Consider the following 12,643-nt stretch of genomic DNA (forward strand, 5'->3'; position numbering starts at 1 on the left):
AGCAAAATATACCACCAGATGATGATAGCGTTCTGCAAGAAAATGCCACAAGCCATTCAGTCAAATCCAGTGTTGAAGTAACCATCAAGCCTTCCTGTTATCTTCAGAGGAAATTATGCAATAATAATTCATCTGTGTCACTGAGGATATGATAGTGAGATGACCAGCATTTTTTAGAACCTCTAACTGCAATTTCTTATTGTAGAAGTTATAAATTTATATTCTATTTTGCAGTGCATGTTTCATAGTGAGGGAGCATTTCTTTAAGTAAGTTGTTGTAGAAGTGTCTGAGGAAGTACACTAAATAGAGTGATAATAAGGTGTCTTGCAGAAATGCAACTTGCTATGTCCAGTAATTCCCACAATAACTCTATATCCTTTCCACAGTTTTTTGGCTGGCATTTTCTTCTGACCCCAGTGACTATAAAATTTTCCTAGCTTTCACAGATCTAGTCTGACTTTTTCAGTGTGGGAAAAAATGTGAATGAGAACCTTTCATAGCCATTTGGTTAAGGATTTTGGTCCTAGGACTTCAGTTTCAAGAATTAGTTCTATGAAGCACATGTGAAATACTAATATTATGCATTTTCTAGGTATTCAGCAGCATTACAGAAGTAAGTGATAAATTATAATGTTACATAATATCTCACATAATGACCCATGGAAATTTTACTCAATTTTTTTTTTGTGTAGTTATAATAGCACTTCAGTAACACTGCTGAACAAATAGAGGAATTACTTAAATTGGGTTTTATTTTGCATCTGGCATGTAGGAAATGCACGTGCTTTTCCTACAGAGTTATCTCTTATCCAGTATGAAGATGTCCTAGTTCTAAAATTTCTCTCCTTGGGGTCAAATCTTATTAGCCATACTAACCCATACCCATTGAGCAGCAGGAGATGTGTACTGCAAAAGTGTGTAAATTTTCACCTCTTTAGCTTAGGAAATAATGTAAAAGCATGTTATATCAAGCTGAAACAGCACTAAGAATCTTATTTATGCAAGGGGGCAATTACCAATACTAAGTCTTAGATAATCTTAGCATTTAGTGGCTATGCATATTTTGGGTCCTAGCCTCATGCTATCAGAGAGGTAGCACCTTCCCAAGAACTAGTGCCTGCATCTGCATTTTTGAAAATATATTCTTTTTTCTAGTATGTACTTCCAAACAGGTGTCATGTATTTAGAGGCTGAAGCTGTCCTTGATTTAGTGCTTGGATCAGTGCTTGATACCTGTCTGGTCTGAGAAGCTGAAGGACACTACAGTAGAAATTTGAAATTACATTAATATTGGTAGATGTAGTCCATGAGATATGCATAAACGTAATGCTGACTAAAGCACCAGTATCCTTTGCATCTTGAATTACTGTTGTGTCCTGTGCAATTGCAGGTTTTGGAGAATGTACTCTTGTCAGCATAGCTGGGCTCAGATCACTTAAGGAACTCGTTGTACCTAGTCTGAGTGACTCTTCATCCTAGTCTTACACAAAACTCCCAAATCTCCATGTTAGTTTACTCTGTAATAACAAGTCTTTCTCAGTGTTTTACACTTTAATCAGAGGCAACAATTAGAGCTTTAGAGATAAGACTCAAAATCTTGGAGCATCACCAGTTCCACTCCTCTGTTCTCCTCTGTGTTTTCTGTTCCACTTTCTAGTAAGACTGATTATTGCCCTCTCTTTTTATCCCTTTTTCATTTTACACACACTGTTCTTCTCACATTACTTATCCTGATTCCTTTTACTAACTGTTCTCTCTTTCTCTCCTGAAGGGAGTCCTGCTGCTCTCAATATGCTTCCTTCAGACATGTCTCCCTTCCCCCCTCCAGCTGTTTAAATCCAGCAACTAATTTCAGCTCAAACTCATGGGATTTTTGTATTGTCTCATTCCAGCTTCAATACTGAAAGGTTAGTTGATTTTTAGGGGCTGTAATTCAAAGTGGGATTTCTTGGTTTAACGAGAAAGGATAGCAAAAATGGGCTGTAATTATGACCCAGAGTCAGATCTTGGCACCAGTGAAAGCACCCCTTAATTACCAGGTATCAGTGGAAAATGTACTTTGCTGTTTGGCATACAGACACAATTACAGGAAAAGGAGATTGCAAATATGACTGGTTTTATATGGCTCTTTGTTTTTCAAACCTGTCATGATGTTACAGAATTTAGACTTCAGAATTTATACTTAATTAATATGTTAGGATTTGCTTTCATATTAAGTAGTTGAAAGCTGGGCATGAATCTTCTTTGTAAGATTTCCTCCTGCAAATGAATCTATTAAAAAAAAAGCATAGTACATTTAGATTCTCTGTATATTAATGAGATGAGTGGCTACTTGTACTGCCATAATCAGGATGGTTTTATCTGGTTTGCAAAATATTGTCATATGTGCCTGAATATTTTTACATTTTTATGAGAAACTTTCCTGTATTTTACAAGGAGCAGATTAAAAGAAAGCACCAAGATAACAGTTAGAAAATATGATTTCAGGAGTAAACAGATAGGCAGCATCATGTGGAGTTAAGGATAAAAGTCAGGAAGTAGATAGAGAGGAAAACCAAATCAATTTTCCAGATGGAAATCTGACTGAAAAGCAGCAGCTCTGAGTTTTAAGAGGCAGAGAAGATAAAACATATGCATTTTTGAGTGAACTCAAGAGTAGCAAGGCAAGAAGTATAGTAGGTAGAGCAAGAAGCACTACAATAGTCCTCATGGGAGATATGATGACTATGTAGAGAGATGCATGCCAAGTTTTAGGGGAAAACACTGTATTCTGACATGAGAACTGATAGAATTTAGCAGCTTTTTAGATATTAGGTTCTAAGATATTGGATTTTAATATAAGTCAGGAACCCTGAAATTGGCTGCAGAGATTTTTGAATTTAAAACTAGATGAATAAAATTTACTATACTCAATTTTTACCATGCTGATTTTTTCCCCGAGTGATTGTACCTCCACAGGGAATTGGAGTTCTGAAGTTGAGAACAGGTGAGGGTTTCAGTTTGAAAAGAGAATTCAAAATTATGTTCAGAAGCAAGGTTTGTTGATGTCAAAGATGAAAAGTAGTAGTGGAAGAAGTTGAGTTGGGGAATGTCATCTTAGGAGAATCTGGCCCTAGCAGGAGAGATGGTGGAGCCAGAAATTCCGTAATACATTTGTGATATTGATAACTTCAGGAGATCAAAGAACTGATTAGGAAGAATCCAGAGGGAAGTAAAACAGAAATAAGGAAGATGTTTTACTAGGGTGTTCTGAATTAAATGATAGGACTAGACAAGAAAAAAATATTTGAGGATGAACTAAAAGAGAGAATGAAGAAAAAAATTGAAGGATGTGGATGTCATGAAGAGAAGGGCTGAATAGGATATGTTTAGTAAAACCACATAATGTCATTTCAAAATAACAGAGATGGCTGCTCTTCTGCCACTTTAGTCCAGACATATAACCAAACAAATCACAAAGATTTAAGGAAAAGTAACATATAAGAAGTGTAAAAAAAGTAACTTGAAAGAAGTGTAGCAGGAGAGTAGACTGTTCATAAACAATAATTAGAGCTTCTCTTTGTTAAGTATGGAAGAGACAATTTAGGACAAGCTGAAAAGTTAAGGTTGAATTGCAGCTTCAGAGAGAAGATGATGTTCTGGTTTAGCAAGTCTAATCCCCAAACAAGAGATGCAACAGTATCACCTTATCCTGTTCCACGGCTATGCCAAATGGGACCTTATAGTCAAACCTCAATTTTTAAATGGAATTGCAAAAACTTAGAAGTAGAGGAAGTATGCAGACTTTCTTTAGAAGTTCTCAGCAGCCTCTCAGAAGAGAAGGTAAATGCATGTGGATTAAGACTTCTTTAGTGGATAGATGATGAAAGCTAAAAAATAGAGTGATAGCTAAAAAGAGATGGAATCATAGTAAGAGTCATTGTTGAAACTGGTGGTAGGGACTGAAGAAAGAGAGGAGAAACACCACAAACTTTTATTAGGCAGACCAGTGTGCTTTCTACATGTATTGCTACCCGTTCTTGTAAAATGTTTAGTATTCCCATATGATTATCCATAGATATCTATCTAATTCACTATATTTTATAAAGTACATATGATAGTATCTAATTCACTATATTTTATAAAGTACATATGATAGTAAAGCTCACATCTTGGGGAAGGACAAGTGAATCTTGGTAGCATAACCTTTTTTCGCTGAAAACCATGGAGAGGTAAACTAGGAATGAGATTATTACTTTTCCTTAAGTCTTTGTGATTTGTTTGGGTATATGTGTGGACTAAACTGGCAGAAGAGCAGCCATCTCTGTTATTTCAAAATGCTATTGTTATAACAAACTCTGTTATTTTGAATAACTTTGGGACCCCACCTGGAGCACTGCCTCCAGCTCTGGAATCCTCTGTACAGCAAAGACAAGGATCCGTTGGAGGGCATGTGGAGGAGGTTACGTACATGGTCACAGGTTTGGAGCACCTCTCCTAGGAAGACAGACTAATTCAGTTGGATTGTTCAGCCTGGAGAAAAGAAGGCTTTGGGGAGACCTTAGAGCAGATGGCCAGTATCTGAAAGGGGCTTACAAGAAAGGTGAAGAGAGACATTTACAAGTCTCTCTTGTATGGGAGAAATGTCTTTAAATTGAAAGAGGGTAGGTTTAGACTAGATAGAAGGGAGAATTATTTTTTATTATGAAGTTGGTGAGGAACTGGAACATGTTACCCAGAGATGTGTTTGATATTCCAAATATGAATGAACTTCAGAGGAAACTTCCAGAGGATTTGGTCAATTCATGTAATTCTTTCAAATGAGTACATTATTTGTGGTTTCCAGAACATAACTAATAAATAAATGTAAAAATGTGACTGCTGAATTGTAATCCATGTACAATGGTTACATTGAATTCAGTTCACAAACATATTCATTGATATGATCTGTTTCCTCTTCAGCCTCCAGTTGTTTGAAACATATTTACAATTGTTGGTTATTATTCTTGGCATAAACAGGACTATTAGTGCTGCATGAATCTGAAAACAAGCAACAAAACAAGCATTGTTTAGTAGAAATCTGAATGTTTTTGCTATATGAAGCCATCTCAGTAAATAGTTTTGCTAAATCTCTCTACTGTAGGAGTGAGGAAACTGAGGGATTTTATAATGAGTAAGTTGAAAGCTTGGTAAATGCAGTAAAAGAATTTCTTTTTCTGCCATGCACCTTTCCTTCTCGTACACCAAATGAGTGTACTTAATTCCTAAAAGACTCAACAGAATGAAGCATTAGACTATAATCAGAGTGGTATAAAATGTACAGTCCTACTTTTCATAATAACCTATTCTTATTCAGTATAATTTTACTGTATGTAACTTGGCTTTTTTAAGATCACTATGAACTTTGCATTTAAAAAAATATGTTGAAATCCTGATGCTGAAAAAGCAGGTAGCCTCAAAATGCTGTTATTAATTTAACAACACAGAAGAAACAACTGTCTTGCTTGCATTTAGTGATTCATGTCTATACCCAGACTCTACACCAGTATTACAATGATTGTTTATCTTCATTGCTGTGTCACACAGGAGAACACAACTTATGATCTCCTGAGAAAAATATACATGCTGAGATGAAAGAGAATTCACATTAGTTTTTGTACTTACAAGTTTTCTTTTGGGCAGGTTGTGAGTTCCCTTTATTTTGCTTCATGCACACAGTTCAGCTCATGACTGCATCATCATATTGATGCTGAATAGCCATGGGAGAATTACAAATTGGAGCCTACCTGATAGAATGAGTTCCTGTCAGCTTCCTGTCAGTGGTTTATTTAATTTGGAGAGAGGTTGTGTGTGTACTAGACATTAAAAAACTAAAATATACTCTTAACCTTTTTCAGGTGTATGTCTTGCAGTCACCACTGAACAACTCTACAGAGAATTTTGCAGCATTATATAGTTTTAGATGCTAATGGGCATCAGAAACATGACATAATTTAGTCCATAGAAGCTACCAGTGTCAAGGTTGTTGCTGTTCTGAGAGATATGTTCTGTTGATTGTAGATGGTGTTGTCAGAGAGATGTCTTATGGCCAAGCTAATGATGAGAGATTTGGGAAATCTGCTCTTTGAATTGCCAAAGGGGTTTCATCTCTGTGCACGTCCTTTGTCTGTGAATGGATAAAATAGCAGTTACATTCTGAAGCAGTAGTAACTTTTTGAGTGAAAGTTCCATGAGATGTTCAGACCTGCTAAAACAAGTAAGTAAAAGGTCTTTTAGTGCCCCAAGCAAAAGACAGTTCCAAATCTTAAGCAGGCATTGGTGCTCTCCCTGTATCTCTTATACTTCAGTTATTTTCTGAAATTTAATAAAACCTGAGACGGTTAAGAAGGTGATGAACAGTGGGAACATCATATTTTTTGTGAATTGAGTGTTGGGAGATACTACAATTCACAGTTCTCCAAACTGTGTCCAAATGTTCCTTTTTCAAGTGTTAAGACTTGTTTAAAAAATAGAATATTCTTTGTGAAAGAAACAAAAAAAAAACCCACATGAACATACAGCAGTGTCTAACTGCAAAATATCAGCCTCAGCAACACTCAAACTTTTCAGAGAAATTGCTGAAAATGTGCTAGTAGTGGAAGTAATCCCAAAAGCTTATTCTTGCAATTAGCTGATGAAATTTTAAAAGAATTCAGAAAAATGTAATGATAAGAATGACAGTCTCTTTCGTTAAATTGTGGGTGGTGTTGTGAGAGTAGCGGCACAACTCAGGCACTTTGAGAATAAACTCTCCTGCCAGGTTAATGTGTACATCAGGTACAGTGGCTTGCTGTGGAAACTCAGGCACTGGAGGTGGGTCTCTTTTCTGATTGCACCTGCACTGGCTGGAGCAGTGACTGTCTCCATTCCTCAGGGACTGCAGTGCCCTCCAGGCAGTCACACTGGCCAGCTCAGCTGCTCCTGAGCTCCCCAACCTGTTTCAGCCCAGATAACACCACTTACAAGAGAATTTCTGTTTGGACTGCTTGAGCTTGCTGGATTTGTTTTTAGCAGCCCAGATGCACACATGCATCTCAGTAGCCCCTGCCAGAGAGAGACTTACAAGCAGCTGGGGACAGCTTGTGGGCAGTAAAGTCTTTAGTCAGCACAGTTCTTGCTGGAAAAAAGAGTCTGCTCATTGTCAAGGGACCCTTACTACCATGTGTGCAAGCCTCAGACTCACTCACTGCTTTACCTGAGAGATGCTCCTCAAAGGTATCAGGAGTGTGCATATTTCAACTCTAGTTATTTTTGTGTACCAGGCTAGTTTTCATAATGTTCTAAGATAAACTGAAGAAGGCCATACTATATGGAATAAAATGTAAACTTAAAAGTCAGGGTCTTGAAACTTCTTAGGTTTGGAGGCAAATGCTCTCCTTTCACTTACATGGCATCAACAGCTTCTGTGATGGCAGAGTTGTGAGATATGAGAGCTTTAATTCATTTCTTGCTCAAAGAAAGTATTTTATTTAAAATAAAACATACAGTTTTATTTTGTGCTTAGGGGCTTGAGATGCTACTTCTAATGTAAGTAGGTGTTAATTTGTGGGCATAGTCAGGAAAGGACATAATAAGTCTATCATACCGTCAGTTTATCCAGTTTATCTCTAATGTAAAATTTACTTATAGAGGATGATCTTTGTAACTGTATGCATCAGATAACACACCTACACATCACTTGAATATGTTAGCACCATCTGAAATTTTTTTAAAGTATGAGTAAGTGTGTCAGTGACTCATATATGAAAGATTTGGGGGAACCAAACAACTCAGCCAAGGGAGAACTGAGTAGGAAGTGGCCTGATTGCCATGGGGACAGAACTAGAGCAGATGTGGCAGTGAAGGCAGAGTGATACTGAGCTGTCCTACAACTTTTCAGAAGTATCAAAGTATTGTTTTAAAGCATTTATGGAGCATATTGAAGCAAACATGCTTTTTAAGATACTTTACATTTTTATCTGTCATTTCCAGCTTAATTATTACCTCCCTTTATACTGATATATGATTTTTAGCTATGGAATTCTTGTTTAAAATTTAAAAAAAAATCATTTTTCTCTCTTGTGGGTTGGTACTGCGTTCTTTTGGATTTCAGATCTAATATAAACTCCATAGAGGTATTTTTTAATGTTTTTTGAGAAATTTGTGCCCCCAAGGCTTATGTTTTTCTTACAGGCTGTTATGTTTTCTTTTGAAAAATGTCTTCTAATTTGAAATAAATGTTTTGGATTACAGTATATTGTACAGGGTAAAGCTACTATGTATAAATGGAGTTTAAGGTCTGAAGTTCCTTTTTCTTAAGGTTTTTTAATATGAGTGGGGGGGGCTTGTGAGCTTAAATCCTTGGTAATTTTAAGCAATCCAGGTTCCTGAAATCTTACCATTTGAGAGTATAGATGTTTTTGAAACTGGCCACTTTTAGAATAGATTCAAAGCATCAAGGGATTTAATTAGAGGCATCCAACTGTTCATATTTTCAAATAATTAGATTCCCCTGGATACAGTATTTGTTGTAAAGCAGTGGTTTCTTATAAAGCCTAAAATATTGAAGTTTAGTTTAGTAAAATGTTTTGTTTCATATTCTGCCAAATGTACCAAGCTATACTAAGTTATGGCATTTGCAGCCATAACTTAGTATAGCTATATGTCATATAGTACTTAGTATACTATATGTCATCCTGCTTCATGGATTTTACAGTGGCAGGGAGATAGGATCTTATGTGTAAGATAGGACCAGAACTTAATGGTCACTAATCCGTGTATTGTTGTAAAAATAAGATCTGATGAGTTTGAAAGGACTGTGACATGTTTATGCATTGGAAAAATATCACATTGCTTGGACGCTAGCAGTACCATTTAATATGGGAGTTTTTCATATTAAGATCTGAAATGGGGCAAAATCAATTAAGAGAAGCCAAAGGGTTCTAATTTTTCTCAAGGAATTTGATGACTCCCTTTTACTGGCATCCTAAATGCTGTTTCTTAAAACAGATCATAACATGTGTAGTGTTCATGCAGTGTCACACCCCAGTGGGTCTGTAAGGCATAGACCAGAAGGGTTACTCTAAAGGACATTGGCAATAACAGGAACTCCTCTGTAATTGCAGTGCTGATCTGTGTGACAGATACAAAATTCTTTTCCCTCCTCATTAGATAGACAGAAGTTAAAATATTTAAATAAAGATGGGATACTATAAAACAACTGTGCAAGAAAATTCACAGAGAATATGTGTGCTGTCAAAAGTTTCCAAGTTGTCATTAGCCAAGGGACTAAACACAGTAGTATGGAAAAGAGTGCTACTGATTTGTGAGAATCAATGTTAAACTAAGCTCCAGATTGCTGGAAGGGACTAAGCATTTGAGGTTTTTATCAGACTCATCTTCTGTGAATTTGCTTACACCTATTTATCTGTTTTCTCAGCCTGTGGCTATTTGACAAAGTTCAAGATTCTTCTTCTATCTCTGTTTTATCACCAGATTCTAGGAACTAATGATAGTCAGGGTCAGAAGGTTAGCACTTTCTGGTTATTCTAGAGAAAGATGTTTTCTCTTGTGCTTGCAGAATCCCCAGGTGGACAGGGTTTTTAGTACAGAGCTACAAACTCACTGTATGTTTTTTCACAATGTTCATTAACTTTTGATCATTAGTTCACAACACAGTTTAAAAAATGGGGTAAGATCATACATGTGGATCTAGTAGTGTCTGAGCTGGCATGCTAAGATCCTCTGTTGAGGCTGGGAAACATGACTTCTAGTTCCACTGCTGTAATATTCATGCATTTAATGCTAAATAATAATTGTGCAAAAGACAGGTACTCCAGTTATTGCAGACTTGAATCCAAATGGACATTTTCTTACCCAAGTCCAGTATAGTTGGCCATAGCATGATTGATGACCTCAATGACTTTTGCATTACTATAGCAGGAGGAGAATTTTCTTTATGCTTTTTGGCTTATGGAGCTGAGGAGGAAAAGCATCCCAAGTCTGCTATTCCCAGAGTGTGGGCTGGTGTTACATTACTATCACAAAAAGTACACACCCCTAGCAATGCCTCCTGGCAGCCCAAAAGGAGTACCTGTGCAGGACTGTGGCAGTTCTGGAGGGTATGCTTCCTAAATTTTTCTTTTACCTGTAAGTTTTAAAATTTATTTGCTTCCCATCTCTGGAGAAAAATTATGTGATTGGAACCTTACCTTACATGACTGAAGAGCCCTGTGAAATTGTTAATACCTTTTCTCATCCTACAAAATACACAGACTTAATTTCTATGTTTTAGATATTATCTTAGAGAATAAAAATAAGCAAGAGTACAAGAAAATCTCAGATTATAGTATGTGAAAACTAACCTGAATTTTGAGGATTTATTGTGTTTCTGATATGCATGCAAGTCAAAATCTTTGTTATAGTATGTTCTTGATTTCATTCTTGCTGAACTTTTTAAGTGTTTGGGTGCTGTTTCTGCCATGTGGTGATATGTGGTGTTGCAATCTTACTGCCTCATTCTTAAACAAAAGAACCCATTTAACCAATGCTAAGCAAGTATAGAAAATTTAATCGCTAAATCAGAAATTAAAAAGTGAAATAATATATTGCCTATAATCCTAATTAACCAAGTTAACTGGTCTGAGTTCTGCTTCGATTTATGGCAGTTTGGCCCTTTTTAAAGATAGCTTACCTTCCTTGGATTAGATACAGAAAAGGCATGCGGGAGCCCTGGTACACAAAAAATTGCTGAGTGTCTGAACAGATGATTACAAGCAATTCCATTTATGAAGTTTAAGAATTTACTGTTTCCCAGAGTGTTGTTAAAGTGGAATTACCTGCCTTGCTTTTACAGTAGGGAAGAAATATACCCAGGTGTTACCGCAGGTCAGCTGATAAGGAGTACCTTGCTGTCAGTAAGTTCACTGTTTGTCGTTCTCTGTCCAAAGCCAACTTCCTCATTGCAAAACTCTGGCCTTCCCTGGAACTGGATAGACTAGCTTGAGTTTGAAGCTGTTCCAAACCTGAGTGGTGGAGCTTTTTGTTAAGGAATAACAACAAGGAAGAAATAGAATAAAAATTAAAAAAAGTAAGTCTTTACATGAGTTACACTGTAGATCTACCCCTACAGAAGTAAAATATGTCTTACTCTGTGGTAATTGGAACTCTGCTAGACATACATCTACAGCAGTCTAAGATTTGCTATCATCTGTTATCCTGGCAGTAGCAATAAGGCCAGGCTCAGTGCAGCACAGTCAGTGGTGTGGTCAGCTCAGGAAGGCGGCTTTAAAGCCCTCAGAGCTGCTCAAAGCTGTCAGTGCTTCAGTGCTTCAACCTGTACATCCTTGCAGGAAAGGGGTTGTTCTGGCAATGGGTGTGTGCCAGTTTACTGGATTCCATTCCCACTTGGCTCAGCATTGTTGGATTGTTTGCAAGGTATTCAAGGCACCTCTTAAAAATATATCAGTGACCTGGCACTTGACTATTTTGCATGTGGGTGTACCCCAAAGATTGCAGTCTGGCCTTTGGTAAACATTTGGTTCTGGGTAAAGGAAGGCAAACTTTCTAGTCTTTACTTGGAAGTGATTCACATCATTCCCACTCATTTGTACAAGTCTCCAGATTAACAGTACTTACTAGTTGCCCTCTGAACTAGTTGTTCCTGCTTAAGCCTGGATACTGTTTCTAGCTGCCTGCCATGAAAACTGACAGCTCATTTTCTCACCCTTGAGGTCTTTTATTCTAAGCTATTTTTCTTGAGAGAAGAAACCCAAAATTGTGTTGATTCAAATGGATGTTGTTCCTAAGTACAGCATTTTATATACTGCCACTCACCTTCTGCTGATTCACTGAGGATATTTCATAGCCATACTTTAAATATCAGTTTGACTTTACCTATTAGCCAAAATAGGTTAACAGATCCTGTAAATGCCATACTGACACTTCCCCACCAACTTATTCAGGCAGGTTGCAAAGCAATTTAGTTACATATTAGGATCCAAGGGACAGCTGAATGGTCTGTCATCCTTCCTGGAAAACCCGGTTGTAGGAGGTGGAATGATGGTGTGAAGTGAAAGAGCTGCCCTAATGGGAATTCCCAGGTTGGAGGATCTGCTGTATGACCCAAGGGGACAAAACCAACATAGGACAGGCCTGATGGTCACATTCTTATTTGTTTTGAGTTTCCCTGATGAATTTTGAGAGAAAAAGGTAACCACATTTTTAAATAAATTCTATATGAACTCTGCAGACTGTAGTAATTAGATGTGCGATAATGACCTTGTGTCCATATTTAATAATTTAGTTATGCATTTAAACTGTTCTGTTAAAGCTGCTTTTTTTGCCATGATTAAAGAATCTTTGTTTCACTGAGTCCAGTATTAATGTATTCCAGATTCTTTTTCTTCAGAAGAGTAACAGATGTTCACAGTTTGGTGCAATTTTCAGATGAGCAATGCTGTTTATAATGAATTTTCCTGAGACCACCCAACTCATTTCACTTGTAACTTGAACCATGTCCAAGTGTTGATCTCAAGAGATGTAAAAGAGATGTAATAATTCTGTGCCCCACCCAGTTCAAAACACATGACTTAGTATAGACGGAATTTAAATATGTATACTTCCAATCTGCATAGAAAGCTAAAG

At 37.0% G+C, this 12,643-nt stretch overlaps 1 protein-coding gene across 3 annotated transcripts in view; it reads left to right on the forward strand.

Annotated features, from left to right (window-relative positions):
• Positions 1-12,643, forward strand: part of PRTFDC1 (phosphoribosyl transferase domain containing 1) — a 42,586-nt gene that overhangs the window by 6,398 nt on the left and 23,545 nt on the right. The window lies entirely within an intron of this gene.

This window comes from Serinus canaria, chromosome 2, assembly GCF_022539315.1.
Source record: "Serinus canaria isolate serCan28SL12 chromosome 2, serCan2020, whole genome shotgun sequence".
NCBI lineage: Eukaryota > Metazoa > Chordata > Aves > Passeriformes > Fringillidae > Serinus > Serinus canaria.